The sequence below is a fragment of the Ceratotherium simum genome, chromosome 27 (assembly GCF_057802395.1).
Source record: "Ceratotherium simum simum isolate JZ-2026a chromosome 27, ASM5780239v1, whole genome shotgun sequence".
NCBI lineage: Eukaryota > Metazoa > Chordata > Mammalia > Perissodactyla > Rhinocerotidae > Ceratotherium > Ceratotherium simum.
Window position 1 is genome coordinate 42174906 of NC_141926.1, and position 13967 is coordinate 42188872.

A 13967-nucleotide genomic window follows, 5' to 3' on the forward strand; every position below is an offset into this window, starting at 1 on the left:
TCAGTCTGCTCTTATTTTTTTTTTTTTTAATTTTATTTATTTATTTTTTCCCCCAAAGCCCCAGCAGATAGTTGTAGGTCATAGCTACACGTCCTTCTAGTTGCGGTGTCTGGGACGCGGCCTCAGCATGGCCGGAGAAGCGGTGCGTCGGTGCACGCCCGGGATCCGAACCTGGGCCGCTGCAGCGGAGCGCGCGCACTTAACCGCTAAGCCATGGGGCCGGCCCACAAACTATGTCTTTTAAAATATTGCTCTAGTTAATATAACTCCACTTGTACTTCCTATGAGATAATGACTGCCCTTCAGTTGTTCCAGCAGAAATCCTGGGGCCTTGCTAGGCTCACAGCCCTATCTGAATCACGTTGGGCAGGAGAATGAATTACTCGGATTGGCAAGTACTTAGTCCTGTGCTCGCCCTTGGAGAGAGCAGGTGGAGTCATGTGGAGCTGATGATCTACAGGGATTAGAGGTGTCAGAGTGGTTTATGTCCAGAAGAAAGTCAGAATATCACTTATGAAAAAGGAAGGAAGCAATTCTGGACAGGCCAAAGAAAACAAATGAAAATTAAAAACAACCACAGCTGCAAATAACACTAAGAAGCACCTGATATTTTGTAAAAAGTAGGTCCCTCGTCATTTGCAATCTACTTAAAGAAAATGATTACACATGAGAAACAAAAACAGCGAACTCACAATATAAGATAACGGATCAAGATTTCCACAAGGTGGAATTGGACGAGGAGAGGTCACAAAACAGGTCAGAGCTTGCCTTGGAGCAATAGCATTTGATCGTGTTGTGTGGAGAAGAGAAGAACTCGTAAGCAGGAGACTAGCGAAGTAAGGGGGAAGAGGTGTATTTATTCATTCAATATGTATTAAGCACTCTTAGGAGACAGGTGCTTTGCTATCACCATTTACAAGTTACCTCATTAAATCTTTGCAACAATCCTGTGAATAGATATTATGCGATTTAACAAGTGAGGGAATTAAGATTCAGACTGTCCAAGTCACCTTCCCAAGATCACTCTAGTAAATAAACATATTTCAAACTGGAATCTTCTTATTCCGTTTTTTTCATCGTATAATTGCTACTGTAATCCCCAAAATGCTTTGAAGACAGTGACGGTGGCAATTTGCAAAAATGATATGGGGAGAGGCTGCAGGTTAAGTAGATTGTATGCTGTTAGAAGTCGATTTTGGTGCTGTAGACGCGAAGCTCTGCACTTACTCCAGGATGGTGGTAATAGAAGGTGAAGAATGGGATGCTTCCAAAGACACATAAACAAAGCAGGTTAACAGAACTTACCAATTTGATACGAGAATTGTTGTAAAGGTGAGAATTGAAGCGAACCGTCAAATGTAGGTTCTGTTTGTGGGAATGGGGGCACCGTTAGTCGAATTGGGAAATACAGAGAAGTTAGTTTAACATCATGAGTTTGCTCAATTTATGGTATTTGCCGAATCTTAATAAATTAATAGATATTGAAGATGTGAGTCTCAAGCTTTAGGAAAAAGAATTTGAAGGGAAAAGGTGTCTCTGATACGATGTAAAGATCTACGCATCTTTACTTGTGGTATATGTACACGTCTTTATCTTGCACCACCATTTTTAGGTTAACGCTAGCTGCTGTAATAGTTAAATTTCCACATGTGATCAGCTTAAAATAATAAAACATGAAACTTTAGACACAGAATAACCCAAAGTAGTTGTTTGCCGGGTGGCCTTGCTTGCGACGATTCAGATGCCCGCTCTCCATCTGGTGGCGTGGAAAGCTTTGGAATCCTTCATTTCCAGCTGGTAAATGGAATGTAGGATTGTCTGTGGCAGACTTTATGAGTGCTGCTTGTTAGTGGCACACACCACTTTTCTTTTCACTTCTATTGGCTAGAACTCAGTCCTATTGCTGCACTTAACTGCAGGAGAAGTGGGGGAAGCAGTGTGCCTAAACAGCAAAGATAGGAGTGTCTGGAATCCAGATAGCAATCTCTGTTGCAAGTCCTCTTCCTTATATATATAATATGTAAGAGGCAGATCATTCAAAAGGCTTATTAGGGAAACATCAATCTCTTGCTTAACTCCACCCGTTTCTTGTTCTCTGCAGGCAACCATTTTTGAGTCTTTTCTCTCATTACGTGAAGCCAGTACTTTTATTAATGGCACCTGTGTCTGCTATGGGAGTGCACTGTTCAGATCTCCTTTCAAGAGAGAACCTATTAGAAAGAGAGCATTAGCTGACAACCTCAAGCTGTTGTACTTTCAAAATCCCCAGCATAGTTGATACCAGGCCATGGAGCATGGTGGGAGTCCTAGAGCAGGGCCATGTCTTCTCAAGTGACAGACTCTTTTTACTAAGCAATCTCTGATCTCATGCTGTAATCATCCAGGCTGAGGCCTTCTCAGAGATGCACTGCAGTCTGAGCTTCCTAGCCAATGCCCCTCCTTTGCTCTCTTCCTTCATAGCTGTCAGACGTGTATTTCAATCTATAAGCTGCCTATGCCTTCTCTTACTCTGTCCCAATCCTTCACAGGCATTTCCACCAAAAGTTTCTTGTAGCTCTAATGCCTTTTTGGTGTCTGCTTCTTGAGGTTCCTAAATTGAGACAATGACTCTCAAGTTGATTAACCTGGAAATTAAAATGTCATCCTCACTCTTCTCTATCTTTCAGTTTAGATCACCTAAGCCATAATTCTATTTTAGGAGTGCTAACTTCTATTCTTTTCTTTCCCACCACAACTTCTGCTGGTCGCTTATTACTTATCTAGATTACTGAAGGAAAATCCTAAATAATGTACCTGCCTCCGGTCCTGATATCTCCAATATCAGTCAGACTAATATATTAGAGCGAATTTAATTTCGTAGTTCCTCCCTAGGAGGCTTGCAAATACAAATGCCTCAGGGGCCTGCAGGTAATATAAGTGAGTAAAGCAACTGGGGAGTGTAGTGACCCATAAAAGCACCCTTTGTTCCTCCAAAAGCAACTTCTCAGGGACAAGGCTACTTGGATCCAATGTGATTTCCTGATCTTTCATCCTAATCTGAGTTTTGGTGAGAAATGTTTATATATTTTAGATATGGTAACCCATCTAATGATGAAGAAGACACATCCCAGGGCTGAATTTAACCTGCAGCTGCCAACTTATCCTGTCTAGAATACAGAATATTCTTTAGTATTGGTACATAAGACCTGCCTTGAAGAAAACCCTGCTTCCTTTTGTATTCTCTTGTCAGTCTGCTACCTCCTCACACTATATACAACTGCAGTGAACCACTTGTAGTTCTCGGAATATGATACACTTTATTTTCTTTTTTATGCATCAGAGTCTTTGAACTTTTTGTACCCTTGTCCAGAATCACCTAGCCAATCTCTATTATAACACTTATCATCTTATACTAACATTGTCTTTTCTTTATGCCTTGTCTCTACTCATGGCCGAGGGCACCTTAAACAGAAACTCTGTCTTGTAAACCACTGTGCCCCTGCCCACTGCAATGCCTGGTATATAATAGGCATCCCCCAAACTTTTGAGTTAAATTAATGTACTGAAACAATTCTTGATAATATAATAAAGAGGAATGTCCCTGATGTTTTTTTTTTTTTTTTTGTCCTTATAGAGAAAAGTGTGAATTTCCTTCAGGTCAATAAAACTAGTTAATGTTCTAGTTGTATATCTTGGATCATTGAACATACTGATTTCTGCTAGAACTGGTTCATTTTCATAGAATTTTGTGGACTCCTTTCATTGGTCTCAGTGCTCCCATTTTTCTTAGTGCAGTTAATTCATTTAAGTAGACCCTTGAACCAGAGCTTAGTTATAAAAATTTAACAAGGTAAATGCCAAAGCTTTTCTAATTCTTTCTGTTCCTTTCCTATGTACAAATAACATCAACATGCCTACTAAAAACTGCCCTTCTTACGGGGCATCTGGGATACACATTCTATTGACCCAGGGGATCTAGACACAATTTGGGAAAATAAGAGGTAGAGTTAAATACACCATAAAAGAAAGATTTTGGAGGTTTACGGAAATCCTCACCCTGAAATTCTCTGGGAAAACCTAGTTACAAGTTTATGGAGAATAGTCAGAATTAAATCACATTTTCCCACTAGGTCTGCTATCGTCTTTCTTCTTTGAAGAAAGATAATATTCCACTTAAATTAGAAATAATAAAAGTGTCAATAGTAATAATAACGACAAATAGAATTTAAAAACTGCTTGATAATTGCTATTACAAATATGTACATAGATATGTATGTATTTACCTGTTCCAAAAAATTATACCTAACATCAATTGAGCATTTACTGTGTGTCAAGCACTTAATATATATTATTTCATTTAATTTCCTCAACAGCCTTGTGAAATGAGTATTGTGTCATCCACTTTATGGGGTGAGGCTTAGAGTGGATAACAATCACACCAGGTCATACAGCTAGCGAGTAGAAGAGCTGAAGTCAAAATCAACTCCAGGACCCTTGCTCTGAATGACTACTCTATGATCTGTCAGTATAATATTACTAACAAGGATAAAATCTGAAGAGAAATTAGAAAACGCAGTCTGGATTTAAGATATTGGGTAGTCTCCATTTTGCCACTTTTCACAGTGCATGACGTTACTCAACGAATCTCCTAGTAGAGACACATTTCTGCAGAATCCTTTGATTCTTGCTACCATAGTAGAGGAAGGAACAGGCAGTTACCCTTGATTTCACTTCTGTGAACTCCATTTCAAGAGCATGAGATTTGTCTGACATATGGTGAACCCTTCAAGCAAACATGCTCCCTTGAACATTCAACAAATAATCTAATTTGGAAACACCAAATACCACAAGGAAAAAGTAGTACTCTCGTGCTATTTTCTGACAGATTTCCACGCCAATGATTTATGGAAGTGTGTTAAGTTTGGGATTCTTATCTGAAGCCAAGAAAAAAGCCCTTACATTTTTGAAACCTATCACCCTCAATGATGGAAGCCAAAACCTTGGAATGTTTGCTAAAATCAAGGATGAGAGAACACAGAGTGTCATGTACTATCAAGAACTTATTGACTTTCATATGGTTCTTGTTTATTCTCGTACATGGCAAATCAAAAGCCTTGGAAGGAAGCCAATACAAATTGTTATAGATAACACTATGTGAATTTAATTGCCATAGGTACGCTTCATATAATAAATATATATTTCATATCAGCAACTCAGCAACACAAAAATGGAAAAAGACACTAGTCAAAATTCATTTGGACACTCTCCTTCAGAGAATGCTCAAATTGCCAGTGTTATTATTTATCTTGGGCTGGAGATCCTTTTTTTTTTTTTTTTTTTTTTTTTTTTTTTAAAGATTTTATTTATTTATTTTCCCCCAAAGCCCCAGTACATAGTTGTCTGTCATAGCTGCACATCCTTCCAGTTGCTGTATGTGGGACGCGGCCTCAGCATGGCCGGAGGAGCGGTGCCTCGGTGCGCACCCGGGATCCGAACCCCGGCCGCCGGCAGCGAAGCGCACGCACCCAACCGCTAAGCCACGGGGCCGGCCCTGCTGGAGATCCTTTAATACTCAATTTGTTTCACGTTTCTGACTCTAGAGATTTTATATATATACATATATATTTTTTTCATACTCTTATCGCGTATTGAAATCATGTTACAGTGATAACTTAGGGTAATAAAATTGAATACATGAAAGGTTAGCATGTGCTTGCAGAATCAAATAGATTAAATTGTTCTATTTCCAAATTTTCAAAGACATTTTTCAAATAGGAATTTTTTCTTTGTTTAATTGGCTATGGTTCAGTTTGAGGCATCATTTGAGCATGGAAGTTTCTAGCATGACACTGCTATAATTTGTAGCCTAATAGTAACGGACCACTTACCAAATGTCTAACACAGTGCTGGGCTCACAACAGCTGAGCAGGCACACAATAAGTATTTGTTGAATGAATTTTAAATGTATTGTTAGAGGACAAATGATTAATATTACCTTTTTCAACTAATATGCCATGGATCCAGTGAATAACGCATAATTGAGTTCCACTTAAGTTAATGTTTCTCTCAAACATTTAGAGAGAGAGTTTTGTAAACGAAAAGCTAATCTAACATATAATCTAGTTCATGGCCTGGCCCATAGAATAAACTCATAACTGTTTGTTGAATGACAAATATGTTTAATGCAATATCACTACAGGTAACAAAAGAATCCTATGATATTTTTTTTCTACTGTGAAGGAAGGGAATACGTATATGGGAAATGACTTACTAAATTTAAGAATTAGTAAATGTCAAGGCCAAAAATAAGGCTAAAATATTTTGGGAAATGCTTTCCTTCTAAAACAGCATGTACATAAAAGAGATCAAGAAATATTAAAACAAAGTGTATTTTTTTGTTTCTTTGTCTCTTTTTATGACTATTTCAATTACTATGGTAATGCACCATTATTTAGTGGCTTAAAACACCAAGTCACTTAAAGTCACTCCTCTCATGTTTTCTGTGGGTCAGGAATTTAGATATGGCATAGTACAGAGAGCTTGTCTCTGCTCCATGTTTTCTGAGCCTCAGATGAAAGACTCAAAGCCTGGGGGCTGGAATCATCTGAAAGCTCATTCACTCACATGTCTAGTTGTTAATGTTGGCTTTCATTTGGAGACATAGCTAGGCTATTGGCTAGAACACTTACACATGGCCTGTCTTCATGGCCTGGACTTCCTCACAACACGCTAGCTGGTACCAAGTACAAGCATCCCATGGGAGAGGGAGGAGAAAGAGAGCTATCAAGAATTTCGTAGAATCTGGGGCAGGCCCAGTGGCGCAAGCAGTTAAGGGCGAGCACTCCGCTGTGGCGGCCCGGGGTTCATTGGTTCAGATCCCGGGCGCACACTGACACACGGCTTGGCAAGCCATGCTGTGGTGGCGTCCCATGTAAAGTGGAGGAAGGTGGGCACGAATGTTATCCCAGGGCCAGTCTTCCTCAGCAAAAAAGGAGGAGGATTGGCAGATGTCAGCACAGGGCTGATCTTCCTCACAAAAAAAAAAAAAAAAGAATTATGAAGAGTCTGAGATTTTGCCCATACAAGCCAACAGGGATGCTGGTGGAAGACATGAGGTTTCTGGGTCAGAGGCAATAGGTGATTTGGCACTCATAACAATAGCAGTAGCTAGAGTGTCATCATTTTCATGTGCTGATTCCCTAAGCCCCAATTTCCACAGGGTGATGCAGAGAGCCAGGTCATGCCTGTATACATGGTGGGTTGTGTTGAGGGAAAGGAAACTCAAGTTTAAGGAACTTTAGTCTTTTATAATGGACTGCAAGCAAACCTGCTTAACATTTGTCTCAGTGGGAGATGTTATTTTTATTAAGCTGGACAGCAGAGATCAACTGATTTGTCCTCTGCCCTCCCTTGGCTGAGAATGACTATAGGAAAATTGAGAGTGTTTGTATCTTCAAGGGCATAAAATAAGTAAATGATATTTCCTAAGTAAATTTTGCAATTTGTATAAATATTATATAAAATATGGTGGGATTTGATATGCTTTTTACTAAACGTATAGAGGACTTGTGTAGAATAGTTATCTTTACTATGTTAAGTTTTCCAGTCTACAAGCAAGATATGTCTCTCCATTTATCTAAGTTTCCTTTGATGTCTTTTATCAAAATTTTCTAATTTTCATCATAGAAATTCTTTATAGATTTTGTTTAATTTATACCAAGTACTTCATTTTCTTTGGTACAATTATAAATGATACTGTGGTTTTGATTCTAGTTTCCACATGTTCATTGTTGGTTCCTAGAAAATGATTAAATTTTTTGTTTTGATTTTCTATCTTGCTACCTTGTTGAATTCACTTATTTGTTTTAAGTTTTTATTTTTAGTAGATTCTTTGTAAATTTTCTATGTAGACAATCATGCCATCTAAAAATTGCAACAATTTTATATCTTCCTCTCCAATCTGTGTGTTTTTGATTTTTTTCTTGCTTTATTGCTCTTGCTATATCTTCTAGTACTATGTTGAATAAGAGTGCTGAGCAAGCATTCTTGTCTTATTTCTAGTCTTAGGAAGAAAACATTTAGTCTTTCACCATTAAGTGTGATGTTAGCTGTAAGTTTTTCGTAGATGCTTTTATCAAGTTGAGAAACTTCTCCTGTACTCTTAGTTTTCTGAATTTGTTCATGAATGGGTATTAGAATTTTTCAAATGTTTTTCCTGTTTCAATTGGTATGAACATGTGATTTTCTTCTCTAGCTTGTAGATTTGGTGATTATACTGACTGATTTTTGAGTATTGAACCAGCCTTGCATACCTGGAACATGTCTCCCTTGTTCATGGTGTATAAATATTTAATACATTGCTGGATTCAATTTAGTAAGGTTCTGTTAAGAATTTTGCCTCTAAGTTCATGAGAGACACGTAGATGTAGTTTTCTTTATTTTACTTCTTTATTTTTACTTTACCTTCCTCATTGGGCTTTTGGTATCAGACTTCATAAAATAAGTTACATATCATTCCCTCTTCTTTTAGTTTCCAGAATAGATTGTGTAAAATTGTTAATTCTTCTTTCAGTGTTCATAGAATTCCACAGTGACGTTATCTCGGCCTAGAGATTTATTTCTCAGGAGATTTTTAAATTATAAATAGAATTTATTTAACAGCTGTGGGACTATTCAGTTTATCACTGGACACTGACAACAGACATAAAAGCATGAAGTTAGCTGAGTTAGCCATAAGAACCAAACTAAGTACACAAGTCCATGCGTTCGTGCAATAGCAACAAATAATGTATTTTTTGTTTGTTTGTTTGTTTTGGGATAGCTACTCTGTGTCAGGCATGATTCTGGGCTTTGGATATGTTGGTGGAATAGAGAGGGAAAGAGTGTAGCAAGGATGGCTGTTGAAGCTACTGTTGAAGCCTGAAAAGAATCTTCGTCCTGTTTTCTCCTGCAGGAGTTCAGATGCTAAGATGGTTTGCTCTCCCCAATCCAGGCATCATTAAATAAACCCACATTCACTGAATGGGCTGCATTTTTCTTAGTTCTTTACATTCTGAAACAGCCTACAGGGCAAGCTTAGTCATCACACTGTATGCGTCTGAAGGATTAGCTAAAATAGTTTTTATTTGTATGCCCCCAGGTGTTTTGACCACTAAAGGGCTTTTAAAAAGTGACTATTTTGAATGGATAAGTGAATAAACATAAATATCATCAGCTATTCTAAGTCACTGAGAGTACTTCCTGTTAAAACATACTGTGATGGAAAAGAATCAGGATTTAGAGTCAAACAAAACTGAGTTCAAGACTCTTAACTGCTTTTATTAGTTGAACTAAATGCTGGCTGAATTCAAGAGACTCAGTTTCTTCATTACGTAAATAAAAATAATTATATCAAGCTAATGGAGCTGGAAAGATAAACTGAAATGGCATAGGTCAGTGTTTCCTCAATTTACCTACTTGTGTGATCCTTTTCCTTCTCCTATCTCCTATATACTTACATCGATTCAAGTGAAAGGCTTGGTTTTAGGATTTATGTTCATCAAAATTGAACTCTGAAGAAAGTGAACTCAAAAGGTAAGTTTTGGGAAGCCATTTGGGAGCCATGGTTAGACGTTTGGCCAACTCTGATAATAATTTTTGACATTAAAACTGATCAATAATTGTTTTCATAATACAGCACAAGCCTTCTCCTATTTCTCATTGTTAATAAAATAACTTTTGTTTTTGACATTTGAAGTATTTAATAATAATTTTATGTGAGGTAGAAAGCTTCTTTCAGTGAAATTAGAATATTTTGATTTTCTGTGGAAGCTATTTTTCAGTCCCAATTTAAATAATACAAAACTTGATCTCCATTTCCTGGTTTTAGATTATAGGCCATATAATCCTAGTTTACAGTGGGCTACATACATTTAGAGGGCCGGAAATGTTTTTTCAAGTGTGTAGATATTAAGTGTAGTAAATGGCTACTCCATGAGCGTAGTTTCCTGCTATGTAGGACACATAAATTATTAGATTTAGTCTGAAATGATTGAAAATGTTTCCAACATCTTTTAACAATTAAAAGAAAAAATGTGAGGCTCTGAGAAGATCTGATTCATTCAGCAAATTTGTATTCTGATTAAAAGAACTATTTGATCCTACACAGTAAGTGCATGGAAAAAAGTTGGCTAGCTATTTGATTTAATGTGGTTGTTAGAGAAGAAAGTCTGGCTCTTATGCAGGGTTATAGCCTTGTATAGCTTTGTGATTGCATTTGTTTACCCACGGTGGAAATCTCCTTATTAAATTGTGGGCAAGAGGCACTTTTCTTGGTTTTCCTAACAGTAGCTACTTATTTCAGGAAGTATTAGATTAAAATGTTAGATGCGGATCTCTGGAGTTGATCTCATAACAGGACTACAGCACATTGACTCGCTATCTAGACATGTGCAGGAGACAGCAATTTCCTAAAGGGCTGGGTGCCATTTCTTCTTTTAGTTCTAAAACCAATTTTAAGAACTTTTTCTACCCTTAGTAAAGATAAGGACGTATACTTCAAAAGATGAGGTTTGATACAGCCTCCTCTTCACTTTTGTTTTACGTGTATGCAGCAACTGAGACTTACACGGCTATAAAATGCTACTTAAAAATGAAAAGCTCAGTCCTGGATGTTCAAACGCGCCATTGTTAGTTGGTCTGCTCTTATTAGCTGCTATACTATCAACACTATTATCAACATGGTGCTGATCTTGTATTGTTTCCTCTTCTCCACTGTTAGCTGCGTATTCCTCTTGTTCTTGGGCCAGTCGAGCCATCCATCTTGGGTACTAGACCATATGGAGCATGTTTTTGTATGAACTCTCATGACTGAGGACATCTGTCTCAGCCACTACATTTGCCTTCAGGGGATCTTTGCATCATTTAATGATACAGCTAACAGGATGCTTTTTATCATAAAGTAGACCATACATTACTGGGGATTCCACTGTTTTCCTTCCTAAAAAAACACATGGAAGAGTCTATATTTTATCTTTCTCTCTTTCTTTTTTATTTTTTCTTCCTTTTCTTCCTCTCTCCTTCTCTTCCTTATTTCTATTAATATTTACTGGGTATCAACCATGTGCTAGGCAGGGTCTATAATATACCAAATTGCATGTTTCAATAATATAAAGATTGTCTGCAATTTCTAAATGCAATTCACTTTTACATTCAATTTATTGTTTTAGGTATAATTTGGATTCCCTAAAGTGTTTGTGTTACTTTTCCATATATTTTAAGTAATATGATTCAGATTCAACTCACTTAGATTTTTCTGAGAAATATTCTTAATCAATCTATCCAAAATGTCAATATGCCTTATAAGTTAAAAAACCGAAATGTTGATAGTTCTGTATTGAAACTCTACTAATTTTTCCTTTAGAGATGTTCATCATAATTTATTCATAAGTGTATATGATAAATATGTAATTAAAATCAATTGTAATCACTTTTAAATGGATATGGTAACACCAAATAGGAAGTACAATGTTATGTCACTGAAACTTCACAAACACTAGGAAACAGATATGAAACATGCAAAATTATTAAATCAATTACATTATATATTGTTTATTTTTACTTTATAATTTGTAAAAGACCCCCTTTCTTTGTGGATGCAAAGATAAACTTTATTGAAAAATCCCTAAGTAATGAAACAAAGTTAATGTAAATTACATTGCAGACTTTAGTGTTAGTATTTTTTTTCTTCATGGATAAATTGTTATTAGTCTCATTTATTGCTAAATGCGGTGTTCAACTATGTTTCCAAATAATTTCATATTATTGTGATGAATATATGTAGACAGTCTCAGTGAAAGCATATTGACTAGTGCATTGGAAATATGAACATTATTTACTCTTCCTAGTGCTTAAATTTACTCTTCATAACGCATAATGTGTATTTGTTCAACAGAAATATTAGTGACTATCTATAGATGTCCAGGTCCTGTGTGAGATATTCTAAAGATACAGAGATGAACAAGATGTTGCCCTGCTCTGGTGGCGGAGCCTGCTTGTTGTTGGTGCTGAGAGTGAGAGGAAGGTGTAGAGACAATAATGATAGACTTTGTTTTCAAAGGTGTGGTTTCTTAAATAGAGTGCAGGCAAAAATTGGCAGGTTTAAATCAGTGATGTGAAGATATTGATATTCTCCAAATGCAAACATAATTCTGGACTATAACTTGTTTTTATATCTTATTCTTGAGATACAATTTACACACTATAACATTCACTCGTTTTAAGTGTACAATTTTGATGATTTTTAGTAAATTTTTACAGTCATGCTACCACCACCACTATCCGGTTTTAAAATACGTCCCTCACCTAAGTTCCCTTCTGCCCGTTTGCAGTTCCTCACTCCCAACCGCAGCCCCAGGAAGCCATTGATCTGCTTTCTATTGCCATAGATTCTCCTTTTCTAGAAATTCCATAAAAATGCAATGATATATAATGAAGTCTATAACGTACGTAGTTTTGTTATAAATTTTTTCGTGTTTCTCAGCTTTCTTTTTACTATGAAAACTATATTTCAGGTGGCATTTTGAAAAGTGGAAGATGCCTTTTGACTAAGAACTTTCGGGGTACCAACCCTAACTCTGGCAGCCTGCCCAAGAAACCATCGCCTATCTTTAGAGAAGAAACAAAAGAAGGTGAAGGTATGAGGGACATTTTGACTTTCCATTCTAAAACCTTGGATGTCCTGTTTTCCCAATATTACACCATGCAAAAACAATGTCACACAATGTGTTTGCCAGTATTGAAGTTCTCAAATGTTAAAGAATGAGTCTTTATCAATTTTGATCTTTAGTCTTCTGAGACAAGGGAGAAGGACTAATATTTTATTGACTGCTTTGTGTGGGACAACACTCCAGAAAAATCTCTCTTTTAATCCTTTACCATAATTGTGATGTAGGTATTATTTTCTTCACTTAAAGATGTTGAAACTGGGCCTTATAAAAGCTCATATTTGCCTAATGACACAGCTAGTAAGAGACAACTGAGATTTAAAAGCAGATCTGTCTAATTCCAAATCCACTGCTTTTGTATCAGAAAATTGAAATACTTTAATATTATAAACTCATTGATGGTGGTGGATATTCTTTCTGTTGTTGTTTAATGGTTACTTTAAGATCTAAAACAGTGTTCAGTACACGATGGAGTTTCAATTGTTTGTAATCAGCTGGTCAATCGTTTCAACAGTTATTAAATATTAAACACTCATGTACCAAAACACTATGTTAGTTGCCTGAGATTAAAAAAAAAAAAGAAATGGAATAAGCTCTCATGTAGTCTTCACTTATTCTTAAAAATCTCCCCTCATTATGTATCTCAAATCACAGGAAATTTCTACTTTATAATTTTAAAAATCTACATTACAATTGAAAAAGAGTCATTTTTTCTGATCTCTCTCTCTGCCTTCCCGAAAGCAAAGTTTATGCCGCTTTGCTGTGCCAATTGATATAACTTCTATTTGGTACATAGATTATGTTATTGTTGTTTTTCTTTTTTGTAGGACAGAAAAACTAACAGGTGAGTTAGTTTAGCTATACCACACCTACCATTATTCAATCATTTCAACTTTTAAAAAGTAAATGCAATTATAATACTTTCAAATGCAGTCTGAAACTCTGTTGGGAAGTAATGCTTTTAGAACAAAATTTCCAATCTGGTTTACTGGGAAATTTTAGCAATAAGTAAAATCTTAATGTGTTTCCATCTGCAAGACTTTCAACACACTTTTTATCAGGTACTAGAGAAACACTGAATATCAATGCCATCAAATTTTGCTGAATTGGTGTACTGTATAACTCCTTTCATATTAAAGATTTCACCCACTTGCTTTACCAGAAGTAGTGTTTTCACAATGCATGATAATGACAAAGACAGAATGACAGGAAGAGAGAAAAGTGCCATCAGGTTCAGAGTCAAAAGAAGAAAAAACTTTTCTTCCTATCAGTTATCTTTTCCAT